Here is a 27,104-nt window from a genome sequence, read left to right on the forward strand (position 1 = left end):
ACCTACCAGATTTAGACCCTGCACCAGACATCTCTTAGGTAGCAATTCTGATGCTCTTGACCTCACCTGTCTTACATCCCAGTCAAGGCTCTCATGTCCAGCTCTGCATCAGCAACTTCATGCAGGAGCAGCCTGAAAGTGACCCGCCTCATGCCTGCACCTTGTGCTTCTCCCCTCCTGACCCAGGGCTTTCCTGTCTGCCGCTGCAAAGGGAAAAGATCCAGCTCTGTGTTTATGCATGCAGAAACCAGAAATGTGGGGCAGTCAGTGCTTCATGGGGCAAAACTTTGACCAATGGGAGAAGGAGCCAGTGGACAAATTCTTTCTCACATTATGGTGGGGTCCCCTTCCTAAAGAAAGGAAAAAAAAAAAAAAACTCAAGTCAACCTGACTATATGGGTAAGTCCCTCATGACCTTGTAACATGAAACCACTTAATCAGACTACATGTTTGTGTGTTACCATATATGTGAGACAAAGAAAAAAAATATATATATATATACATAAACTACACCACATGGCGTTTGGGGCTCAGTTCTTTGAGTACGAACCCAACTGAGTGGTGCTGGCACGAATAAAGTTGTTTCCTGGAAAGAAAAGCCTCGATGTCATGACTCTCTGTGTGAGAATCCTGCTACAATACCTCCTTCTGGATAAATAATCCTGGGAAGTAGTTTTATATGCCTTCCTGAGAGGCTATTGCTAAAAGGCAAGTCATATGGTATAGAATAACCAGTGGCATTAGTGGCAGCTAGCTAGCAACATGTTCTCTCTTAGGCTGTTTCCCTCTCCCTGCCTCACTCCTCTTTGCCCTCACTCATGACCTCTAGGCTTGTGCTCCTAAGAAACAATTATATATAACCTCTGATTCCTGGACAACCTTGGCTAAGTCAGTCAAGGGCTTTAGATATTATGGTTACCGGATAAAATCTTTAAGAACTACATTAGAAATATTTGTAATGCAAGAAAAAAAATGCAAGAAAGTAAACACTATAAAATAGCCAGGAAGAATAGAGAAGTTATAAAATAGAAATGAAGAAGATAACTGTTGAAAATAAATTGTATAAATAGCAGATATGATAAAGCTAAAGAGAGAATTGGTAAAGTGAGAATTAATGGAGAATTGATGAAGATATATCTGAAATAATTACCCAGAATGCAGCACACAGAGTAAGAAAATTAAAAGTAGGGAGCAGAATGGAAGATTTAACATGCTTAATCAGAACCCCACAAAGAAAGAATAGAGGAAATGGTGGAAAATAAATATTTTAAAACTGAGTGAGGATTAGGCATAACCAAAGAAAGAAAGAAATCCATACACGCAGGAAGCACCACTTTTACCAACTGACAAAGCTAAACATAAATCTACACGAGGTACGGCAAAGTGCCAAAGACAAAAAACAAAGGTTATCAAAATCAATATCAGGTCACTGACAGAAAAAATGACAGTTAAACTAAGGGTTCTCCAGAGAAACAGAGCCAACACAGAGAGAGAGAACTTTATTATAAGGAATTGGCTCACATGGTTATAAGAGAGATCTCCAAGCATTGACCGCCCCTACTCAAAAGGAAAAAGAAAATAGATCAAAAATATGAGTGTGATCTGTGAGCGAATAGAGAAGGAAAGGTTTTTCTGGAGTAAATGCCAATATTACCCCTGTAGTCTGGTCAGTACCTTGGGCCCGCTGAACAGTGGAGCGACTGACCTTTAGACACTGGTGCTAAGCTGGAAATCCAGGAAGTACTCAATCTGCAGGGTGAGTCAGCAAGCTGGAGCCCCAGGAGAGCAAATAGTTTAAGTCTTAGTCCATAGGTTGGCAGACTTGAGATGCAGGAAGAGCTGATGTTTCAATTCAAGTCCCAAAGCAGGAGAGGCATCCATGTGCCCGCTCAAAAGCAGCCAAGCAGGAAGGACCCCCTCCTGCTCAGAAGAGGTCAGCCTTTTTGTTCCATTCAGACCTTCAACTGATTCTATGAGCCCACCCACATAAGTAAGCCCACCCACAATCTTCTTTACTGAGTCTACTGATTTAAATGTTCATCTCGGGTGTGCCTGAAGGGCTCAGCCAGTTAAGCTTCCGACTTCAGCTCAGATCATGATCTCACAATGTGGGTTTGAACCCCACATCTGGCTCTGTGCTGACAGCTCAGAGCCTGGAGCCTGCTTTGTATTCTGTGTCTCCCTCTCTCTCCCTGCCCCTCCCCTGCTTGTGCTCTGTCCCTCTCTCAAAAACAAACAATAAAAAAATAAATAAATAAAAATTTATTTTAAAAAATGTTGATCTCATTCAGAGACCCTCACAGAAGCACCCAGAATAATGTCTGACCAAATAGCTGGACATCATAAGCCTAGTCAAGTTGACACATAAAATCAACCATCACACTCCCTACAATGGCTTGACTAAAATGATGAATTGTCAAAGACAAAGGACTATCTTCAATGTTATATGAAAATACCTGTAATCTAGGTTTGTGTGAGCAGCAATAGCTTCTTTTGAAAATGTAAATAAATAAAAGTTCTTATACTGAAATGTGTCACCAATAGATATTCACTTGAAAACAATTTTTAAAGATATTCATATATCCTAAACAAAAAGAAGGAAAACCATCGCAGAAAGATGTTCTGGAAAGCAAGAAGATACAGTGAGAAAAGAAATGTTGAACATTAGGTTTAATAAACAAATCTTTTCTGTTTAAAAGAATAATAATGATATCTAGTTTCTGTATAAAAAGGAGAACTGAAATACTCTATAATAATGTCATATAAGTAGGAAAGTGTTATCAGGCTCTTATATTGTTCAGAAAGAGAATTATGGTACTAATTTCCAATTTCACTATGCGTGAATGGACAATATCTCAGACAATCATCAAGAGTAGGAAAATTTAGGGGAGCCTGGGTGGCTTAGTCGGTTAAGCGTCCGACTTTCACTTAGGTCATGATCTCGCGGTTCGTGGGTTCGAGCCCCGCGTCGGGCTCTGTGCTGACTGCCAGCTCGGAGCCTGGAGCCTGTTTCAGTCTGTGACTCCCTCTCTCTCTGATCCTCCCCTGCTCACGCTGTCTCTCTCTCTCTCTCCTAGAAATAAATAAAAAAACATTAAAAAGAAAAAAAGAGTAGGAAAATTTATAATTTCTATATTATTAGCAAGAAAAAAAAATCAAAACAGAAAATCAAAAAAGTTCTCAATCATCTATGAATGGGTAAAGCAGATGTGATTTATGTGTGTATATAATACAGTATATATAGATAGATGGATAGATAAATAAATAGAATATGACACAGACATCTATCTATAGATAGATAGAATAATATGATAGACTATGACACAGCCATTAGAAAGGATGAGACATTGTAATGTTTCCATTTGCGACAACATGGATGGACCTAGAGAGTTTTACACTAAATGAAGTAAGTCAGATGGAGAGAGACAAATACCATATGACTTTACCCATATATAGAATCTAAAAAAACAAATGAGGGACACCTGGGTGGCTCAGTTGGTTGAGTGTCAACTCTTGGTTTTGGCTCAGGTCATGATCTCATGGATTCGTGGGGTCAAACCCCACATCAGGCTCTACACTGACAGCACTGAACCTGCTTGGGAATTCTCTCTCTCTCTCTCTGTCCCTCCCCCACTGTGTGAGCTCTCTCTCTCTCTCAAAATAAATAAATAAACATAAAAAATACAAATAAAAAATAAAAATCAAATGAATAAGCAAACAAACAAACAGCAGAGCCAAACCTATAAATACATAGAATAAACTAATAGTTGCCAGAGGGGAAGGGGGTAGAGGGGATGCACAGAATGAATGAGAAAGTGGGAGATACAAGCTTCCAGTTATGGAATTAATAAGGACAAGAATAAAAGGCACAGCACAGGGAATACAGTCCATGATATTGTAATAGCATTGTATGGTGATAGATGGCTATGCTTGTGACGAGCACAGCACAATGCTGAATCACTCTGCTATATACCTGAAGCTAATGTAACATTGTGTGTCAATAATACTCATATAAAAGCTTTTAATTCCTCAATCAAAGAAAAATGGAGAAAAATGAAATAGAGAAAAACAAGTCAAATAAAACAATAAAATGGAAAATACAAGCCCAAACATATCAATAACCCTGATCAACATAAAGAGATTTAACTCACCACTTAAAGACAGCAGCTCTCAGTTTGGATAACAAAGCAAAATCTAGTTAAATGCACTTTGCAAGACACAAACCTAAAGCATGAGAATTGAAAAGTTTAAAAGAATAGAAAAAGAGATATCAAGTGCATATCAACTAAAAGAAAGCAAGGAGGGGGCGCTCCTGGGTGGCTTAGTCAGTTAAGCATCTGACTTCAGCTCAGGGAATGATCTCACCGCTCATGAGTTCCAGCTCCGCGTCAGGCTCTGTGCTGACAGTTCAGAGCTTGGAGCCTGCTTCAGAGTCCGTCTCCGTCTCTCTGTCCCTTTCCTACCCCTGCTTTGTCTAGGTCTCTTTCTCAAATTTAAATAAACATTTAAAAAAATTAAAAAGAAGTACGCAAGGGTGGCTGTATTATTACTAGATAAAGGAGATGTATTAGGCATCCTTGAACATGGCCCCCATCCCCTGGTTTGTCCAGCCTTGTGTCATCTCTCCTTGAGTAACTTGCTTCTAAACAATAGAATAAATACATTGAGGCAATGGCACTTCCGTGACTCTGTTACAAAAGATTATAACTTCTGCCTTGCTTAGTCGAGTCTCTCTATTGCTTTCCAGCCCACACACCTTAAGGAAGCAAGCTTCCACTTTGAAGAGGTCCACATGGCAAGGAACTGAGAGCAATTTCTAGGCAACCACCAATGAGTAACCAAGGCCCTCAATCCAGCTTCCGTGAAGAATCAGTTGAATGCCGCAGACAACCATGGGCTGCCCTTCCCCATCAGAGGAGCCCACAGACTCTGGACTGACATCTTGATAGCAACCTTGCAGGAGATTGTGAAGCGTGGATCCAGAAAAACCATGCCTAGATCCTGGCCCATAGAAACTGAGATAATAAATGGGTGTTGTTTTAAGCTTGAGGTTATTTGCTACCCATCGAAGATAACTTATACACTAGGAGCATGATTAGATATAGAAGAATTATTACTGATCACTACTTAAGATAAAGGTTCAGTTCACCAGGAAGATATAGAAATTCTAAACTTACATAAATCCAATGTAATAGACTCGTATTACATAATGAAATTGGAACTCTGGGCAAATATGTGTGCAAAAGGAACTGGGTTAAGTATGACAAACCAGACTCTAGGCCTGACTCCGCTCCTCACATTCTGTGTAATCTTATACAAACTATGTTGTTTCCCTGAGCCTGAATCAATCCCACATTTCTGTAACTTTGAGTCCAATATACTTTAAGTTTCCTTTACTTTCTAAGTTTTCTTTAAGTCTATAAGTATTTACAAATAAAATAACCTTTGAATGTTTTTAGAAAACTCTATGTTTTATTTCATTAACTATCACTGGGATGGAAGTTCTTAAAGGTTCCTGGACCAGTCGAAGCAAACACTCCTTGCTAACGATGGTACACTGAATAGCAGGCCAAGTATGCTTGCAAAAGGCCAGGAGAATTGAGTTGAAAATGATTCAAACAAGCCCCTTTGGGACATGTCCCACTCCTCCACCTCAAGTATCATGGAAGAGCTTTGTGCAATTTGCTTCCCCCACTTTTAATCAATAGGCTAGGTCATCATGATTGAAGAACCCAAGCCAGAAAAGCAGCAAATAGAGAAACCACATTCATCACAAGGCTGCATATCCCAGAGAATTTGCTTTCAGCAGTAAAGTAAAAGAATCCTCTGCAGCAACTTAAAGACCAGGGAAATATGATCACATTGAGGCTGATAGTACCTTGTCCCTCCCAATAGGTAAGGACACTAAATAATGCAAAAGTCAGTCCGCCAGGTATTGATTTGGCATAAAAAGTCTCACTGGTGAAACTATACATTTATGTATAAAATATATATAAAAAGCTGCAATACAAAATGTATACGTTCAGAAAAAGCAATATATACATGTATATTGCTTTTTTCCTTCTGCTTTTTAAATGTAAGCCCTGATTCTTTGTCTTCAGGCGGAAATTTAGCCATATTCTCCTGCAGGTAAGTTGTCTACAAATTCTAGCCTGAGGGTAGACTTTTTTACTTTGTATTTAATGCTGTTTGAAGATGCCTGAGTGGAACTTATGAAATTCCCAGCATCACAGAAGAGGTTTGTATTTTCCATTTAACCCCTGAGTTCTGCCTCCTTTTCACAAATTGTCTCTATGCTTCAGGCAGCCCCCTCTAGCTAGGAGCTGCTGAAGCCGAAAGAGGCCTGTCTGAATCTTTTCAGGACAGCTTCGAGTCTGGCATCAGTATTTTCACCACATCCAACCCGAGTGGATGTGAATTTTGGAAATATTTGTATGAAGCCAGGGCACATTTCTAGCCCAGAAACAGAAGTTAGTCTTTATTTCCAGAGCAAGGAAACTGACTGTTTAATAGTACAGCTTCTGACATTACTCAGGCTTATTTCCTTTTTTTTTTTTTAAATGTTATTTATTTATTCCTGAGAGAGAGAGACAACGCGAGCAGGGGAGGGTCAGAGAGAGAGGGAGACACAGAATCTGAAGCAGGCTCCAGGCTCTGAGCTGGCTGTCAGCACAGAGCCCGACACGGGGCCTGAACCCACGAACTGTGAGATCATGACCTGAGCCGAAGTCAGACACTTAACCGACTGAGCCACCCAGGTGCCCCTACGCAGGCTTATTTCCAAATCCTGGCTCAGCCACCTGCTGACTTCAGTGTTTAACTCTCGGTAGATTTCTTTACCTCTTGTACATGCAGTTGCCTCATCTGTGATATGGGAATGATAATTGTGCCAAAATTAGAAGTTTTCTCTGAAAAAATAAATATTAAAATGTATGTAAAGCCCTTAGCACAGATCCAGGCATACGAAATTGTTAATAACTCTAGTTATTGATACAAATGTGGTTATCACAAAAAATAACAATGCATGAACATTTTGCTGCATCAGAACTCCCCAGCCAGTCATCGACTAGCTGATTCACCATGGCTGGGACCATAAAGATCAACTCTGCACCCTATTATTTTGTAGACAGAAGCCTGAGTCTCACAGAGGTCAAGCAATTGCTCAAGTTCACACAGCAAGGTCATAGTCTTACATACAAATAGCGGGATTTACATTAACCAAAGCAGAGCCAGTAGGGATCCTATAAAGTTAATTCAAATAGCTCACCCCTAAAGTTAATATATTTTTAGGACCGATAAAGCTCATGTAATAGGGAATGCTCAGGAATCCAAATCTACTTGGCATTCTCAGAAGCGTCCTTGGGCTGCTTGAAGATTCGCAGCCTATAGCTTTTGGCAGTCCCCAAAGAGGGAGCTCTTTCCACTAACAAAATACAAAATGCAAAATTAATAAAAAGACCCTTTGAAACTGACAAATGTGCCTCAGGCAAACTATCTGCCCAGCAGCTGGTTAAAATTTAATCAGGGTTTTTTTTTTTTTAATTTTTTTCAGGCTTGTACATCTTTTGTATGGAGCTCCCCATTCTGAGTGTGGTCAAAGTTTGTTAAACAAGAAATAATAGCCAAAGCTTTTTAGTTCTGCAAATAAACAGTGGATGCTTTTAATGGCTCTGCTACACTCAAGAAACTAATTGCCCAGGTCTCAACGAAGCTGGATAATTCTTTAATAATTTCTCTTCTTTCTCTTGGAAAACCTAAACTGGCAACTAGACACTGCAGTGAATCTTAACATCAATTTAGGCTTATGAATTACACTGTGGCTTTTTTTGGAAAGTTGACTAAGCCCCAGGTGGAGAAGAAAACTAGAAGGAAAGAAGGAAGGAAAGAATTAGAGTGAAAGAATGATGGGGGCTTCATATGGAAACCTCTATGAGGACTGATTGACAAGTCTGCTGCTGTCACTGTCACTAGGACACTGAGGACCAGAAGATGTTCAACTCTTGGTTAATTGAGTGTCTTCTCTGAAAAGAACCAGACCAAAGACACTGGCCCTAATGTGCTTTGTTTTATCTACTCTTCTCCCATAAACATACATATAATTAAAAACTGCAGTGAAATCTGGGGAAACCACCATCTAAGATGGAAACTATCTACCAAGAAGGACATTCGACCAATCCCTATTGTCCACGACTTTAGCAATAATCACACAACTTCTCTGGTTCCAAATATACTTATTTATATGGAAGGAGAATGGGGGTTGAAGGAGAAGGGAGTTACAGCTTATGGGGAGCAAGAAAAGTTAGTTTTGCAGTGTAGCCTTGCAAGTGATGAAGGAATCTAAGTCTAATACACCAAGACCTTAGAAGTGACTTCCTAGTGTAAGACAGGTGGGTGTTGGGAAAAGCGGAGAGCTGAGGGATGGAGTCTGGTCAGATTGCCCTCTAGATTCTGCTGGAACGTGGCTGGATGCAATCTCCTATCCTCAAGGTAAACATATGGAGCTTTCTGAAGTGATTGGGCTTTTCCATCTCCATGAAACATAGTGAATAATTGCTAATAAATGCTTTATCCTGTCAACAAGAGTCCAAGTCATGTGCATGTCTGTGGACATAACTGTATTCCATGCGTCCATACTTCAAGATGAGATCTGGCAACTCTCCTGATAAGTGAGAAATATTACCATAATGCTCAGCTCTTGGCACTGTGGGAGGCAGGCTGGTAGGGAGGAATAGTTATCGGCTTCAGAGTTGTGTCTGTATCTCCAACTCAGTCTTCCATGTACCAACCACTTGACCTAAGCAATTGACTTTCCCTCTTTGAAGCTTGTTTTCTTTATTATAACTTTTAGAGTTACTGCGGGGATTGAGTTTGACAATGGTTGGAATGTGTGTGTGACCTACAGTGTGTGACCTATAACAGATGCAGAGCAAATGAGTTTCCTATACACATTCATAGACGTGCACCAACCATACCCCCAGGAGCTCAGATCCTTGCCGCTTTCCTGTCAAGTTTTGAGTCCTGGTAACTCACTTACTTCAGCTCCTACTTCATTTCAGTCGGGGCCTCACGTGGCATTTGTGCTCACCGGACAGCCCAGGAATTAACTCTTGGCTTCCACTCTGTGATTCTACTCTTTGATTTAAGACTATACCTGACAGACTCTGAAAACCCTGACAGTAAAAGAACAACAAAAATAATTTCTGACCCTTATTTGTTGCTACATATGCCAGGAATTGCTTAAAAGCTTAGTGAGCCTTAAGAAAAACACATAAACTAAGTATTATTGTATCTCCCTTTTGCAAATGAGGGAAGTGAGTAACAGAGAAATGAAGTGACTTATCTAATGTCTCATGACGAACCCAGAATTCGAACTCAGGCAGTTGAGCTCCTGACATTTTTTCTGAAAACAAAATTAAAATTACAACTAGCATGTCCAGCTTAAGATTCTCTGTCTCTCCCTCTGATCCTGTCCCTAGCTCATGTAAACTCACTCTCTCTCTCTCTCTCTCAAAAAAAAAATGCTAATTATAATAAATAAAGTTACAACTAAAGGCAGCCTGCAGTAATTGGATAAGTTGCATTGGCTGAGGACTTAGTAATGTGCTACTCACCAAATTTAGTGCTTCATATGTTTTATATATTTAAATTTTCACAATAACCCTGTGAAGTGGGTGACATCAGATGAGAAAATGGAAGTTGAAATATACTCAGTGATTTATTCCAATTCCACCTGACTTCAGACCTGCTTAACTGAAATTGTGGTGCTCTAATATGTTAACACCAAGAAACTGAGTAAACACTTCGTGTTCAAAGACCTTCATCCCAATCTCTAATTATTCTCCAGGTTGGTTGAACCAAACAAATAACCAAAACAAATAAAAGCCATCCATATTGGAAGGGAAGAAGTAAAATTGTCTCTATTTGTAGGCGACATGATATTATAGATGGAAAATCCTAAAAATGGTGGGTGAGGGTCCTGGCTGATACAGTTGGTGGAGCATGTAACTCTTGATCTCAGGATTGTGAGTTCAAGCCCCACATAGAATGTAAGGGATTACTTAAAAATAAAATCTAAAATCTTAAAAAAAAAAAAACCCAACACCCTAAAGACTCCACTAAAAACTGATAGAACTAATAACTATTCAGTAAAATTGCAGGATACAAGATCAATATACAAAATTTAGTTTCACTTCTAAACACTTAAAAAGAAGTATAGAAAAGAGAAATTAAGAAAACAACCCCATTTGTACTGACTTCAAAAGGAATAAAAGACTTAGGGATAACTTTCATCAAGGAGGTGAAAGATCTGTATGCTAAAAACTGTGGAACGTTAATGAAAGAAATTAAAAAAGACACAAAGAAATGGGAAGATATTACATGTCTGTGGATTAGAAGAATTAATATTGTTGAAGTGTCCAAAGCAATCTACATATTCAATGCAATTCCGATCAAACTTCTCATGGCTTTTTTTTTTTTTTACAGAATTATGAAAAACAATTCAAACCTTGTGTGGAACCATAAAAGACCTCTAATAGCCAAAACAATCCTGAGTACAAAGAACAAAGCTGAAGACATCACACTTCTTGATATCAAATGGTATTAAAAAGCTATAGGAGGGGCACCTGGGTGGCTTAGTCGGTTAAGCGTCCGACTTTCGCTTTGGTCATGATCTCGCGGTTCGTGGGTTCGAGCCCCGCGTCGGGCTCTGTGCTGACTGCCAGCTCGGAGCCTGGAGCCTGTTTCAGTCTGTGACTCCCTCTCTCTCTGACCCTCCCCTGCTCGTGCTGTCTCTCTCTCTCCCCTAGAAATAAAGCATTAAAAAATAAAAATTAAAAAAAAATAAAAATAAAAAGCTGTAGGAATCAGAACAATTTCGTACTGGCACAAGAACAGACACATAGATCAATGTCACAGAATAGAGAGCCCAGAAACAAACTCATACAGGATCAATTAATTTTTACAAAGGAGGTAAGACTATACAGTGGGGAAATTAGTCTCTTCAATAAACGGTGTTGGGAGAACTGGATATCCACACCATGCAAAGGAAATTCAGCTGCACCTTTTTCTTACACCATCCACAAATATTAACTCAAACTGGATCTGGACTTGAATATAAGACAGGAAACTTGATGGGGCACCTGGGTGCTTCAGTCAGTTAAGTGTCCAACTCTTGCTTTCAGCTGAGGTCATGATCTCACGGTTCATGAGTTTGAGCCCTGCATCTGGCTCTGTGCTGACAGCATGGAGCCTGCTTAGGATTCTCTCTTGTCTCTATCTTTCTGCCCCTCCCCCACTCATTCTCTCTCCCTCTCTGTCTCTCTCTCAACATAAATAAATAAACTTAAAAAAATAAAGACTGGAAACTTGAAACTTCTAGAAGAAAACGTAGGTGGTGAACCCTTTGCCATTGGTCTTGGCAATGCTTTTTTGGATTTGACAACAAAAGCAGAGGCCAAAAAAAAAAAAAAGGCAAGTTAAACTAAAACACAGCAAACAAAATCATCAGTGAAATAGAGAGGCGCCCTAGGGACGGGGAGAAAATATTCAAAACCACATAGATAATATAGATTAATATTCAAAATATACAAAGCACTTATACAACTCAATAGGAAAAAACCAAAGAAGCACAACAAAAAACAAAGCAAAACAAAAAATAGCCCAATGGAAAAATGGACAGAGGGTCCAAATAGATCTTTGTCTTTATAGAAGTGAACCGTATACTTCTTACATGTCGGTCTCTTTTGCTCGATGTTGTGTTTGTGAGATTCGTTCGTGTTAGTATATATGGTGGTTTATTTTTTTCTGTAGCTGTACCTATCCAGTTGGATGAGTAATATCACAATTTATTTATCAGCTCCATGGCTGGTACACTTTGGGGTTGTTCCCAGATTTGGGCTATTATGAAGAGTGCCACAGTGAACATACTGCCACATACCTTTCGGTATGGAAAATTGACGCATTTCTGTCAGGTATCAGTAAAATCCTTTTCCAAATCCTGTAAATGTCTTCCTTTTAGAATGCTCATATGCCTTTTGGAACATATTGTCAGAGATTCTGAAAGGTGCCTTTATTTCTCTGTGTGCGTGGAGAAAGCTTAAGGATTCTGTATCACACAAGTTGCGTCTCAGGTTCAAACAGCAAGAGGTCCCCCATTAGACTACTAATCTTCATATTTACCAGAAATAGGCGTCATAGTGTGAACATCTTCAGAGGGGAAGCCCCATTTTCCTGGTGTTGGATGCCACAAGGACCAGAGGCATGTATGAGGTGCTAATGATAGCTAGTCTTTAATCGTGTGAATTTAGTGATAATGGGGCTGCCAGTTTGGGGGTTGTTCTGTCTGGCTGAGCATTATCCAGGCCTCCCTGGCTCTCTTCCAGAGTCCTAATGGCTTTGCTCCCACTTCTGTATGAGGCTGGGTTTTAAAATTCACAGGAAGCACTCTCTTATGGGCTCCCTTTTTTCAATGGTTGGTTTTCCCCTCCACCCATTCTCCTCCAGTACCTATGTCAGGGCCAAGAAAAGGAAAGTGTGAAACTCTACCCAGCTGGAGTTTCTCTAACTACACATATCAGATGTCATTAGATGGGGAAATAAGTCCTTGGGGGTCTCCAAGTCTACAGAAAATTCCTAGTCTGGTGTTAGGGCCTCTCTACAATTGGGCTCCTACGTAATTTTCTACATCATTTGCCACTGGTTCCTTCTCTGACATAGTCATGCTGCTTTTCTCACTGTTTCCCATCTCCTGATGCCACCGCCCCACCTTCCAGCTTTCTTCATACTATTTCTCGTTCCTGGAAAGTCTTCCTACATCCCTCCCATTATTCTATCTACTGAAATATTTTATCTTGATGTTATATATTCTCTCTATGCTTAATGTACTCTGCTAGGTGTTTGGGATAAAAAAAGAGTAAAATACAGACCCACTTTCAAGATGCTTTTATTTTGGCAGGGGAACAGAAGAGAGAGAAAGGTAATCCCTAGGACCGGTGAAGGGAGATGGCTAGGTAATAGCAGGATGATGGCTGTGCACCTGTCTAGATTGGAATTCATCAGAAAGCTCTGGTCGCCCGGACCAGCTACATAATTTGGAGGGAACAGTGCAAAATGAAAGTGTGGGGCTTCTTATTTAAAAAGCCATTAAGAATTTAAGGATGACAACAGCAGAGCATTACACCAAGCAAGGGTCCCGTGCAACTGTGCAGGTTATCCCTGAAGTCGGTAGAGGCCACTTCAGGAAGATGAAATTGAGAGGGTACTTCACGCAGCTGCCTGTCTCAGGAAACTTCCACAAGGTTGAATTCGTGATGGGTAAACAGAAAACTAAGCCTACGTCCACAACAAGATAAGACAACTATTCCTTCCAGGAAAAAGACGAAGTTGGGGCAGAAAAAGAGAAGTAATGCTTTATGTTCATGGCTCAGCCATGAATACCGTCTACATAGTCAGGGTTCTCCAGAAAAAATAGAACTGGAGGCATGAGGTTAGTTTTATTTTAAGGAATTGGCTCACACAATTGTGGGACTTGGCAAGTCGAAAATATGCAAAACAGGCCAATAGGCTGGAGATCCAGGGAAAGGGTGACTTTGCACCTTGAGTTTGAAGGCTGTCCGAAGCAGAATTTCCTCTTCTTTAAAGGGATATCAGCCATTTTTGTGTGTTTTTGGTTTTGGTTTTTTTCCTATAAAGCCTTCAACTGATTGGGCAAGGCCCACCTACATAATGGAGGATGACTCAGTCGGTTAGTGTCTTAACTCTTGGTTCCAGCTCAGGCCATGACCTCATGATTCATGAGTTCGGGCTCCACGTCAGGCTCCACGCTAACAGTGTGGGGCCCGCTCTCAATTCTTTCTCTCCCTCTCTGTCTACCCCTCTACTCTTTCTCTCTCAAAATCAATAAACCTTTAAAAAAAGGAAAATACATCCACAGACAAGGCATCCACAAGAGAAAGGTGATAACAAGTCAATTATAAAACAATAGAAACCAGTAAGGTCCTGACATAGAGCAAGGCTTATGTTATGAGAATAATGACAGGCCCTTCGTGGATCAGTTAAGAGAGAGGTTTCCTTCCAGAAGGGCTCACTTAAGCTGTGTAAGAATTTTCATGGAGAACACACTTGGGAAAGACACCCTAAGCAGTCCTACCTGTGGGGCCCATGTCCCATAAGTTCCATTTTGCTCCTACACAGAAACTTACTAAGGGCTGCGTTCAAGTCTCCTCTCACCGTTGACACCTTCCTGTAACCCACTGGAAAGCTGATGCTTCCTTCCTCCCAATGCCTATAGCTATAAAGTGCACCCGACATCCATCGGATTGTTTAGTAAGTGGTTCTCCTTTCCTTGACCAGATCCCAAGGGCTCTGAGGTCAGGATCCTGTCTGATATGAGTACTATCCATGGTCACCATATACTGAACATCTCCTCCGGTCTGGTCCCAGGCTAAGTGCTCCGAATTCGTATCACTTCAGTCTAACAGTTGCCCTATGAGGGCAGATTATAATTATGTCCACTTGGTAGAAAAAGGAAATTGAGGCTTCTAGAGTTAACGGGACGTACTGGCCAGGAAGTGGCATAGACAGGATTCAGATCTTTCAGACTCCAAAGTCCATGCTTTAAACCACTCTGCCACATTCTTTCCCACTACCTCAAACTGCCTATTTTATTGCATGTGCTTAGGATAGTATCAAGCATGTGGTAGGTGTGTGGAAAATGGTGGTTGTTTGAGAGAGAGAGGGATGGAGACAGAGCAGCCATTTGGAAAGTATCTTGCTGCCCCCTTGCAGAAACACATGGAGTCAAATTTCCATAACCAAACGAAGCTGTCATGGCGACGGAGCATAGCTGTTCTGACCCTACCTAGGCATCTAATGACAGCTCACTGTGTGTAAACAGATGTCAGATTTAAATCAATCTCGCTTCCTGACACCTTGCTTAAAAACAGTAATTATGTGCTCATTTTTGAATATGCAGCCCTAGGTAAATTATCTGGCTCCACCCTCCTCCCCAAGTTTTAATTTTTTAATATCAATTAATTTTTTTAAGGAACTCGCAGCAGAAGACACACGCAATGGGACCAAAACAGAAGAATGAGCCCCGACAGAAAGTGGGCGAGGGCAGAGGGCAGTGAGGCGGCACCGAGCATGGCCACCGAGTGGGGGGACGTGAGAAGCAGAGGTTGGAAAAACCCCACAGACCAGTACGAGGACCATGGTAAGAGGGCAAGGACCAGCAAGACTCCGTGCGGGACCCCAGGCTTGGTAAGGCACAGAAATAAGGGCGACTCCAGCAGGGACAGCAAGGGGGTGCTGCTCACTTCTGCTCTGCTCTCTGCAGCCTTACAGATCCCAGACCCCCCAACGTTGAGACTCCTCAGTAGCTCACGTCTGAGACCAGGATGGGCCACCTATGGCAATGGCGCCTTAGCCCTTATTAAGCTGTGTGATCACAGACAAACACTGAAGCTCTCTGAACTACAGAAGATTAACTATGGAGCCCAAGGGCTGTGTGTTAACGTAATCCTGTTTGACTTGAAGCAAGTCGCTCAACAGTTCTAAGCTTCAGTTTCTTCAGCTGTAAAATTGACATATTGTTTCTACCTCGTAGGGATGTTGCAGAGAATAAATGTAAGGCATGTAAATCTCTTACCATATGGTCTGTTACTAATGATACAATAATAGTTTTCTTTCTTTAGTACCTTAATGAGCACAAATTGACAAGGATGTATTTGAAGCGCCTGGCTTCAGTACTAGCTCAGTACATGCCAACTTCCTCTTCCCTTTCTAGGTGGATTAGCGTCTCATCATGGCTTCGAGGTATTCACTCTGAGTTGTTTGCAGGGCAGCTCTGATGGAAAGGAGTAGTATCTGACCTTGGCCATCAGTGTTTTAGCTTCGGCAAAGAGGGCTGGAATGGAAGGCAGGGATCGTAATAGAAATGCAGTGAAACAGACTGGCCAACAGCTGGATGAGAGATCTGGGTGAGACCACGGACACATGCCCAAACTGAAGACTCAGCATCGCAGGAAACGGAGAGATTATTATTATTCAGTTGTACCTAAATCCCGCCAATCCAAAGTGGATGGCGGCAGGGTGCCTGCTACCCCAGCCACTCTTCGCTCACGAAAAGACCGGTAGGAAATGTGCAGGTGCCCGAGGCAACAACCTCGTCTCTCACCTCTGCCTCCTGCTGTGAATTACTCTGTACCAGCCCCTAGGTTCTAGCCCAGGCACTGCTCATCTCTCGTCTAAATACTTGCTTCCTTTCTAGTCTGTCCTTCTTTCCACTTTCCCCGCTTCTGGCCTGGATACCTGCTTCCATTTCAGCCTTGGCTCATCTCCCAGATCGGGCTTTGTCCTGGTTCAGGGGCTACATTTAGGCTTTTCCAACCTAGATCATTGCCCCTGTCTCCATTCCCCAGCTGCCTTTGCTAGGAACCCTTCTTGTTCCCTCCAGGGTTTTGTATCTTTTTCTCAGCATCCCTGGGTGTCGCACACTCTCCAGCAGGGAGTGAACCCTCCCTGCGCACCAGATACACCCCAGACTCCAAAATGCCTCCAGATGGTGGGAGATGTTGCTCTTCTGCTCCCCAGAGCAACAAAGACATTTCTGAGGTCCAGGATTTGTTGTATGTTTATTGTGTTTAGTTTTGCTTTTGTTTTTGTTTGGTTTGGTTTGGTTTACTGAGGGAGACAAGCCCAGAGACATCATTTTAACAGGAAAAGATGATTGTGGAAACTCAAAAGAATTAAATTTGGAGTGAGCCTAAAAGGACACATCCAAAATGTCTAGGCGGGCAGTGCCCTTTGGCTGCATCTTCCCCTTCTCCTCATTGTGTAGAAAAGGTGGTGATCATTTGACCAAGGCCCCCAAGTACAGTGGGGTACAGCTAGGATTAAAACTCTGAACCCCGGCCTCCTGGCCCACTACAGATCCCATCACACGTATCCATTTATCCTGGTGGGTTTTAGTCAAATGGACACGTCCATTGGCCTCTAGTAGCCAACCAGGCTCCCCACACGTTGTACATGGTGTTCATTAAAAATCTCCGCTGGTTCAGACTGCCCCTCATTCCAGCCCAGGTCCATCCACTAAGTAAGACATGGGTCCCCCTCCCCTTTGTGACTTACTGGGTCCTTTGAACTTGAATTTTATTCCTTTCTTTGGCTCCTCCCCCAGTGCTCTGTAGCAGTTTCTGGCTTAGACTCTTTCCCTGGGACTCATACCTCCAACCTGGCTCACTGACGAGTGTCCATTTGGGCTAGTTTGCTCTGTCAGGAAGAGGGCGTTTAAGTACCTTTATAAATGATGCTCCACAACTGCTTGCTAATCGCTGCACCAGCAACCCCGAGCAAGAGGGGGGTGCAGTGCCCAGAGCCACACTTAATTTGAATCTACAGCTGTTGAGGGATGGAAAGTGTCTCCTCGGGGTCAGGAGGCTATGGCTTCCCCTTTATTTTTCTCCTCCTTCCTGCTCTTTAAATGCCTTTGAATAGCCAGGATGAGTGTCCTGCTTAAAGAATCTTCAGTGAAGAATCTTGCAGTAGGAGGTGCTTTGCAGATGTTTACAGAGAGATGAGGTGCCCAGGATTCTCCCAGACAAATGTGGGATGCCTTCCAGGGACTGAAAGGACAGCTTTATAAACACCACTTCCCATACCTTGATGGGGGCGCAGGCCCAGAGCCAGGCTTCTTGACCCTGTGATGGGAAAGCCATTATCACTTCATAAGCCTTCTCTGTGCCTCCCTCAAAACCACTCCCTGAAACTCTTAAATGTGGAGAACAAACAGAGGGTCACTGGAGGGGTTGTGGGAAGGGAATGGGCTAAATGGATAAGGGGCATTAAGGAACCTACTCCTGAAATCATTGTTGCACTATATGCTAACTAACTTGGATGTAAATTAAAAAAAAAAAAACCCACCATAAAACAAAAAAACCACTGCCTGAATGTTGTACTTTGACCAAGCAAACCCAACCCCCTCCTTCCCACATTCCTGGACAGAAATGAGAGAGAGGCTGCTAAAAAACACTCTCAGGTAACCAATACTTGCCCTGGGAATCATTTTCCTGCTCCCCACCTTCACGGAGCTGCAAGGAACTGCAATAGCATGGCCTGCGGCCTTCCTCTGAAGGCCTGGGGCTTGGGAGGAGGGATACAGTGGCCTCTATTGTTCTCCCCAAGCACAGAAGGTTCCTGATGAAGTGTAGGAGGTCAAAGCTGCAGAAGCAAGGCATTTCCTGAAGGTTTTTCTCCCGTTGCATTTTGCTTTCAGAAAAGGCTACTTTGGCAAGTATCAAGGTGTCCTGTGACCACAGCACACACACATACGCACTCGGTGGCATCCGCTTCCTGTCTTCCGTCACATCTTTGGCTTCTCTAAGAGGGTGGCCACTACAACAGGGACTCAGCTGTGCCTGAAAGAGCCAGAACAGTAGGTAAGCCCAGCTTGCCTCTGGCTGCATCACTCGGTGCCTCAGATGACAGGAAGTATTAAGTCTGTCCCTTGACCCATGACTGATCCTTCAAGGAGGCTTCAAATGCCAGTCCCTGCGACAGGACCCCCTATAGGATGTCTTCGCTCATTCGTTCATTTGGTCTCTTTTATTGAGCCCTTGAGCACTGCACATGCAACGGGAAGCACGTGTCCTCCTCCTGACAGACCTTGTAGTCAACCCTAACCAAAGAATCATACAAATAAATTTCCTAAAATCACCGCTGTGCCAAGTATCGTGCGAAAAGACGAAGTGAGTCTGGTATTGAGGCCATAGAGCACCCCCCTCTGTATGCAACTTGTGGGAAGGCCTGCAATTGACGTGTGACCATGATCAATCAGAATTTACTACATTCTGTCATTTAGCAGATCCAGAGTGTAAGAGCTCTTACCAAGGCCCTTTTCCACTCGGACATGGTGATCACCTGTCCTGTGGGCCTTCCCTCCCCTGTCCAGTGACACGGCAGCCATTGCCAGATAACCACCATTCTCTCACCTACTAAGCCCCATCGGTGTCTCCAACGGGGCTTCAAATGGCCAGCACTAGCACTAATGAAGTGCAGTGGGGGTATCAGATGCACCTACTAGACTACAGCTCCAGTGAGCTGTAACATTAACTTGAACCTTTTGTTGTACATTCTAATCACCCAAGAAGACAGAAAAAAAGGAGGAAGAGGAGGTCTTAGGAGGGGGGGTGGGAGAAAGACCTGGCACACCCTGCCCAATTAAGGCAGTCACTTTGGGGATGGGACCCAGGCATTACTGTTTTCTTGAACCTTCCCAAAGAGTCTAATGTGCATCCGGGACTGAACACATCAGAAAACTAAGTTTATCACCAACACTGTTTAAATGAGACAACACAGGGGCGTCTGGGTGGCTCAGTCAGTTAAGCGTCTGACTTCGGCTCAGGTAATGATCTCACGGTTCATGGGTTCGAGCCCCGCCTTGGGCTCTGTGCTGACAACTAGCTCAGAGCCTGGAGCCTGTCTTCAGATTCTGTAACTCCCTCTCTCTCTCACCCTCCCCTACTCACGCTGTGTCTATCTCTCTCTCAAAAATAAATAAAACATTAAAAAAATAAATAAATGAGGCAACACAATGTCCCAAAGGCCTTAGCTCCAATCCCATCACTAACCTGCTTCTAGGTCACGAGAACAGAGGTCCAGCAGTTGGAGTTAGGAAGAATGATGGAGATACGGCCTAAAATCTACTTACAACAAATTTTAGGAATTATTTTAGAAAGAGCAGCGTCTTCATGGCGGTTAAGAGTTGCTTCATATTTGATGATAAAAAATCATAGTCTTTCAATGTTGAAAGAACCTTTAGATACTACCTGAAGCCATTTCGAATTCTAATGTTTAAATGGTAGGAGCTGAGATTCAAAGAGACTGGAATTTATACCACTAACTAATGGCTGGCTGGGAACAAAGCCAGGTCCTCCAATCTCTCATGCCAGTGGCAAAACTTGAAGGGGCCTGTGCTCGCTGACTGCCAGCCTTCCGGCTTAAATCAGCATTCCCCACCTACCTGCCTGCCTTACTGCCTGCCCCGTGATGCATCCCATGCCACACAGGAGCGCTTTGGGTTATGTGGTTGGGCCGTTGCAGGCTTCTCAGTGAAGGTGTTTTTTGCCTTATAAACACTGTGTTCATTAGCAACCGCTTCTTATATGTTCCCAATCAGGTCACTCCTGGCCTACCAATTGCCCAGCTGCTGGGAACGTGTCTCCTCAGATAGAGTCTCTGCCCACAGCCTTGCAATCCATACCATCCAGCTCCCTCCTTGGGGAGAAAGAGACAGATCTTCCTTTACTTAATTCTGGGTATACCACACATTTCTAAAGGGGTCAAATCATCCTTCTTCTCAATATTTTCTCATTTACAGTTAAAACGATACATGGTTTGGGGCCCCTGGGTGGCCCAGACGGTTAAGCATCCAGCTCTTGAGTTTAGCTCAGGTCATGATCTCACGATTCTGTGCTGATAGCATGGAGCCTGCTTGGGATTCTCTCTCTCCCTTCCTTTCTGCCCCTCCCTCACTCTCTCTTGCTCTCTCTCTCTCTCTCAACATGAATAAATAAACTTAGGAAAAAAACAGTATATGGTTTGGACACTATGCCTAATCTTTCTTACAAATATTTTTACTCCAAAACTCAAAATCACACATACGGCAGATACGCGTCCCCAGAGGTGCCATGTTGGCTGTTTATGCAAATGAGGCAGGGAAGTGAGATGTATAAGCTGAGATCATATAGGAAGTCAGGGAAGGTCTTGTCAGGTATGAAATCTGTGAATCTCCCTTGAAGTTTCCTCTCTTCTTTTCTCCTTACTGCCTCATACACTGATCCAATACCAGCCTCCTGAATTGTCACTGTTGTTTCTTTGCTTAGCTCACAAACTTGAGTCTCACCACCTCCAACTCATCCTGCATACAGCTGCCAGGATACAGTTGCCAAAGCAGAACACTGCTAAACGCTGTTAGTGGCAAAGCCATCCTTCCAGTAAAGGAAAAGTAGCAACTCATGGTGTAACCCTCTACACAGCCTTGCGTGACAGAGTGGGGGCGTGCATCAGGCCTCTGAGCTGGGAAAGCATGAGAAGTGGCCTCCAGGGACATCTAGAGAATGGCCAGCCTAGGGCACAGCCTCGGACACATGTGACTGCTAGTGAATATTTTCACGGCCATGGAGCCAGGGTGGGCTTATGGAGGAAGGGACTTCCCTTGCTGCTCTAGGATTCAGCAGAAAGGCCTGGGGTGAGTCTCTACCCCTTCCCTCAGGCTCTCACCTGTTATATGTAGATGTGAATGGTGGCCCCTTTCCGTACTTGCTTGCTTGGCCTTCCCTTTACATACCTTCTGCTCCCATCAGTCTGAATTCCCAATCTCCCTACTTCTCCAGAATTTTCTTCCGTCACACCCTGCTCCAGTTGTTCACTCTGCATGACACACCCATGCCCCAGGCTTCTCATACCTGAACACCTCGTACATCAATGCCACTGCAGCTGGAAGGGCCCCCCTCATCCCTGGGAACCCCTTCTCAATTTACGCTTTTAGAACGGACATAGCCCTTAATGATATTCAAGATGTATTCTCCTAACTCTTGAACTGTCTTGCACTCCTTGAAAATAGATTTCATGCCTCACCTAAACTTAGACCACCCAAAGTCTCATGCACAGACCATGAACTGTGATGACAATTAATCTGGCCTCACCCTCTGACTGTTCTGTAATCTCTCACCTAACCTCCACCCTCTGACTTTGTTGCTTCCTTATCATTCCCTCCACCCTCTGACATGCTCTGTGCTCTGATCTGACATCTGCCCTCTAACTCTGGCAAGTTCTTGTCTAACCTCTGTCCTTGATCTTGATCCTCCATCTCAAGATGCTTCATCCTGGCCTATACAAAGTAGAGTTAGGACATCTGGGTCCTGGGCCGGCTCTATCATACTCTAGCCACAGGGCTCTAGGCAAGTCACTTAATCTGCAGGGGCTTCCGTGTCTTCATCTATAAAAAGAGCAAGTTAACCCTATGATCTCTACAGTTCTCAACACTCAACATTTTCTGGCTCTAAAATCCAAATGGTATATGTGTTAATCTTCTCTATACACACATTTACATTATCATTATATTTATATTAAAGGGGGCATGCAACAAAATGCAGGCAGCAGTTCTAATAGATCCCAGGGATTTTTCTGACCTCCCGGTTTCAGTGGGCCCTTTCCTTGGGGAATGCGTGTTTTTCCCGCAGTCTTTGAACCTCTCACAAGCCTGCTCATTATTTTGTTGTCTGAAGAGCCAGGAACATTTCTGTGATTAATTAAGCAAAAAGCCCTGGTGCTGGTTGTGCAAGAACCATCAGATAATCACGCCTTTGGGGTGCTCACCAGGCTTGGGGAGCGGCTGGTCTGGAGTCCTCAGAGGGCTGATTAACTCTGGGAATCTCAGGTCTGCCCTAGACACGTGGCTGCCTGACACATCATCCTACTTTATAGAAACAGTCAAAGGCTCACCTTGTAGGGCATTGCAGGGCTTGGAGAGTCAGGGCCACAGGGACCCCCACTGTGGTGAGCCCAACAGCAGACCCTAGGGACTGTTGAACCAGAAAATGTTAAGACAAAACTTTGAAGCTTTTCCTGAGGAGCCCCAGCCTTCCACATCTGTATCTCAAGAACTATCTGGGTTTAGGGGAATAGATGAGAACAAGTGATGGGGCTCTACCCCAACTTAGCGTTTGACCTATGTATTGTGGTTTCTTAAGACTGCTATAACAATGGGGTACCTGGGTGGCTCAGTCAGTTAAGTGTCTGACTTCAGCTCAGGTCATGATCTCACGACTCATGGGTTTGAGCCCTGCATCGGGCTCTGTGCTGACAGCTAGCTCAGAGCCTGGAGCTTGCTTTGGATTCTGTGTCTCCCTCTCTCTCTGACCCTCCCCTGCTCAAGCTGCCTCTATCTCTCTCTCTCAAAAATAAATAAACCATTTTTAAAAAGGCATAACAAAACACCACCATTTGGATGGCTTATAACAATGGATAGTATTATCTTGCATCTCTGGAGGCTAGCCATCTGCAGTTAAGGTGTTGGTTATGTTGGCTGCGGCTGGAGGCTGTGAGAGTCTGCTCCCTGCCTCTCTTTGCTTCTGGAAATTGCCAGCAACTCTCAGCATTCCTTGGCTTCTAGACACATCATTCAGTCTCTGCCTCTGTCTTTGTCTGGCCTTCTTTCCTGTGTGTCTGTGCTTACATATCCAAATCTCACTCTCTTTTCTCTTATAAAACACCAATAATTGCATTTAGGGTCCACTGTAATGCAGTATGACCTTATCTTAAATTGTTTATATCTGGAGAGATCCTATTTCAAAAATAAGGTTACATTCACAGGTGCCAGAGGTTGGGACTCCAATGCTTGTTTTTGGGAGACACAATTCAAACCCCCTATGACCTGACCTTTGTATTGAGCACCTGCATAAGATTTTATTTTAAAAAAGCATTCTACAGGGGTGCCGGGCTGGCTCAGCTGGTTAAGGTTCTGACTCTTGATCTCAGCTCAGGTCTTGATCTCAGGATTGTGAGTTCAAACCCCGCACTGGGCTCCACACTGTGTGTGGAGTCTACCAGAAAAAAAGCACTCCAAAACTGAAATAAAGTTAGAAGTCAAGGTTGGAAAATATGGGAGGGATTTAAATTGAAATTGATTGAAATGATTAGAATCTTTGTGCCCCAGAATCTCCACTGAGCCTGGATGCCAGCTTCATAGGGCACTGTGGGCAGAAAACCACCCCTCTGACAACTCTTCTCATTGGCCCTGTCCCAAACTTTGGCCTGATGTTTAAGTCAATGCTCAGTCAGAGAAGCAGAACCTTGTAGGAGCTTGCTAAGATGTCTCTATATGGCTGTCCTCCTCACAGGAGTTTGAGCGTCTGTCCTGACCTCAAATGCTATAAGGCAGACAGTTATGAAGGGAAGACAGATGTGCGGTGGGAAAGAGAAAGAACAAACCAGAACCTAAACACATAAGCTGGAGCCCACAAGGACAAAACAAAACCAGTACAATTCTTATGACCTCAAGTTCTCTGACCTAGTTGATGTGCATGTCCCGCAAAAGCAAGGGCCCTTTGTCAAGGAGCTAAAACCTTGGCCCAGGAGGGGCCCTCCTGGCCCAGGAGTCTGAAACTGAAAGATCCCGGGAAGGAGGAGCAGTGGGAAGCCTGGCTGTTGCTTCACACCCAGGAGGTGAGCCAGCAGATGAACGACAATGGGTGTGAGCGGCAAAATGGCTGCTTCCCTACAAGAATTTCTCTGGTTGGCCATCCTAACTGGAAACATAAAAGAAAAGGATTCTGGGAAATGTAGTTCAGCCTAGCTAATTAGGCACATTACAAAGCTCCCATATCTAATTAAGGCCTCCCACTATCAGTGCCTTAAAACTGTCTCTCTCGGGGCACCTGGGTAGCTCAGTTGGTTGAGCATCCGGCTTCAGCTCAGGTCATGATCTCACGGTTCATGGGTTCGAGCCCCGTGTAGGGCTCTGTGCTGACAGCTAGCTCAGAGACTGGAGGCTGTCTTCAGATTCTGTGTCTCCCTCTCACTCTGGCCCTTCCCTGCTCATGTTCTCTCTCTCTCTCTCTCTCTCTCTCAAAAATAAATTTTAAAAAACATTGAAAAAAAAAACAACAACTCTGTCTCTCTCACAGGACTTGGAGTTCAGAACCAGGGACCAAGTCTTCCCTATCTCCATACCCCCAGGTTGTGCACAGTACCTAGGATTCAGTATTAGGTATTCACTAAATGATAATCGAATTGCACAGACTGGAACCACAAAGAAACAGACCTTTAAGACAGATCCTAAGAAAACCCTAGAACTTCAACTAGACTAGACTCAATAAGCATCTATTGAGCACTGTGTGTTAAGAATTGTGTTCTCTTAGACATTGCCCCTTTAATTCAGTGGCAACACTGTGAGCAAAGTATGTGCATCTCTCTTTTCAGATAAAGAAATGAAGTTTCAGGGAAATTAAGCCACTTGTTTGAAGCCACATATTTAGCAAAGGCAGGCTTAGATTTAGATCCAAATCTTCTGAAGTCATGTCCACTTCAAGCCCATTATTAGCTAAGGAACCTGTGCCTTCAGCCCTGCTTTCAGGCAATATTAAAAATATCAGCAGCGTTAAGTCACAGAGAAGAAAATCTAATTTGACTTTGAAAGGCTGGACCCAGCTCTCAGTGGTGTTCTGAAGAAAGTGGAAAGTGCCATGCCAGAGGCAATTGACTCTGAGTAGCAGGAACTTTCAGCAAACCTAACAGGTCACATGGTAGAGCAGGAGTGGCCATTTCCAAGGGAAAATGGTAAACGTGCGTACAAGTTCCCGCCATCCTTTCAAGCTCTTCAGACCTGGCTATGCCTCTCCCAGCAGCAACATATTTACTAAATTAACTAATGAGGGCTGTTGACCTGGAGGACTTCACCAAACAGAGGTGACAGTAGCCAGAGGAGAAAAGTGGGGAGAAAGGAGCCAAGAAACAGTTCTGTCCCTGAATGACTTCCAGGCAGGAGGCCTGGATCAGGAAAGAAAATGAAGACTGGCCATCATGAACTGAACAAGTCGGATGGGCTAGGGGGTCTGGAATATCACTTCCAAAATCCTACTTCCCTATTCTTCTCAGCAGAAGAAAGAGGTTCAGAGTGTCAGGAAGTTCGGGCTTGGAAACTTCCTGAGGGTATTTGAGGGTGTCATAGATCAAGAAGGAGGGCCTGTCAGAATGATAAAATCATCTATGAGAAGTTGCTCCAATAAGACCAATCAAAAAACTAAAGTAGAACACGCAGATAAATAAATGCCAAATGAAATAGGAAAACTAACAAGGCGGGGGGTGGGGAGGGTTGGGTAAGAGATCAAAACAGTTCTAGCCGTTTTCGATCCTGTGTGCAGAACATCTTTGGACCGGCCATGGTCTTTTGCAGTCCATGGAGGCTCTCAGGACAAAGGAGCCTCTGGCGCCTCCCGCACGCGCTGCACAAGCAGAGCACACTGCCTGTACTTCCTGTCTTCTGTCTCCCGCTGACCTGCTATGCCCTCAATCCCGCACCTTGTGGGATGGTGTCTCATGGAGGGCTTTTCTGAAAGCCTTTTAGAAGGTGCACCTTCCAAGGATGCCTAGAGAAAAGTGCCTGTTGGGCTGACGTCCTCAGGAACACATTTGGGTGTTCTTACACCCCCTTTCCCTACTTTGAGGTTGGGCATTGCAGGAGGTGAGCAGGGACATGAGAAACTTAAGTACTTTCTTCTTTATCCCCACAAAGCCCTCAGGATGGAAGGGGAAATCTTTCCTCTTTTTCTACCTAACAGAGCTAGACCTCCCCTAGAGAAACTTCTGTCATCTAGTCTGATGAGCCCATCTTTTCACATATTAAAGGGGCTGATAAAGTTGGAAATCTTTTTCTGTCTTCATAATTTCTATGCTTCTGTTCTATTTTGCTGTCCCAGCTTGAAAGCCAAATATTAACTCTTTGAATGCCCACTGTTGTGAGAATACTAGCTGCACCCTTTCATTTCCTTCCTGAAAACTAGGTGAGTGTCTTGGGTATACTAGAGGAAAACAATAATATACAAAGAAATGTAAGAGGGAAAAAACATCACATCTTAAATAAAGCTAAAGCTGTTTAAATTAGAATGTAATTAAGCATTGATTTCAAGGAATTGATAGTTTTACAGTGATTCTTCCCATGTACGACCTTGATACAATTCTCCATTTATTTGGGGTTTTTTTCCCACCTCCATTGATAACTTCTAATTTCCTTTAAGAGAAATTATTGCTTCCTGCACTGCCCCTCCTTTCTTCTATATTTAATTGCTTTCTTCCTGAAGTTCATTCTTCATTAGATCTTTCCTTAGATCCGATGTCTGTGAGCATATATCAAAATCTCTGCTTTTAGTTTTCATGAAGATATTTTTACAATGCCTACTTTTGAATAGTAGTGTAGATGTGCATAGAATTTTATGTTGATGCATAATTTTTCTCAGTATTTTGGAAGCAGTATTTCACTATCTTCTGGCCTTTATTTTTGTAGTTGAAAGGTTTGGCATTCAAATTACCACTTATTTGTTTTCCAAAGT

The sequence above is a fragment of the Crocuta crocuta genome, unplaced genomic scaffold, assembly GCF_008692635.1.
Source record: "Crocuta crocuta isolate KB4526 unplaced genomic scaffold, BGI_CrCroc_1.0 scaffold233, whole genome shotgun sequence".
Taxonomy (NCBI): domain Eukaryota; kingdom Metazoa; phylum Chordata; class Mammalia; order Carnivora; family Hyaenidae; genus Crocuta; species Crocuta crocuta.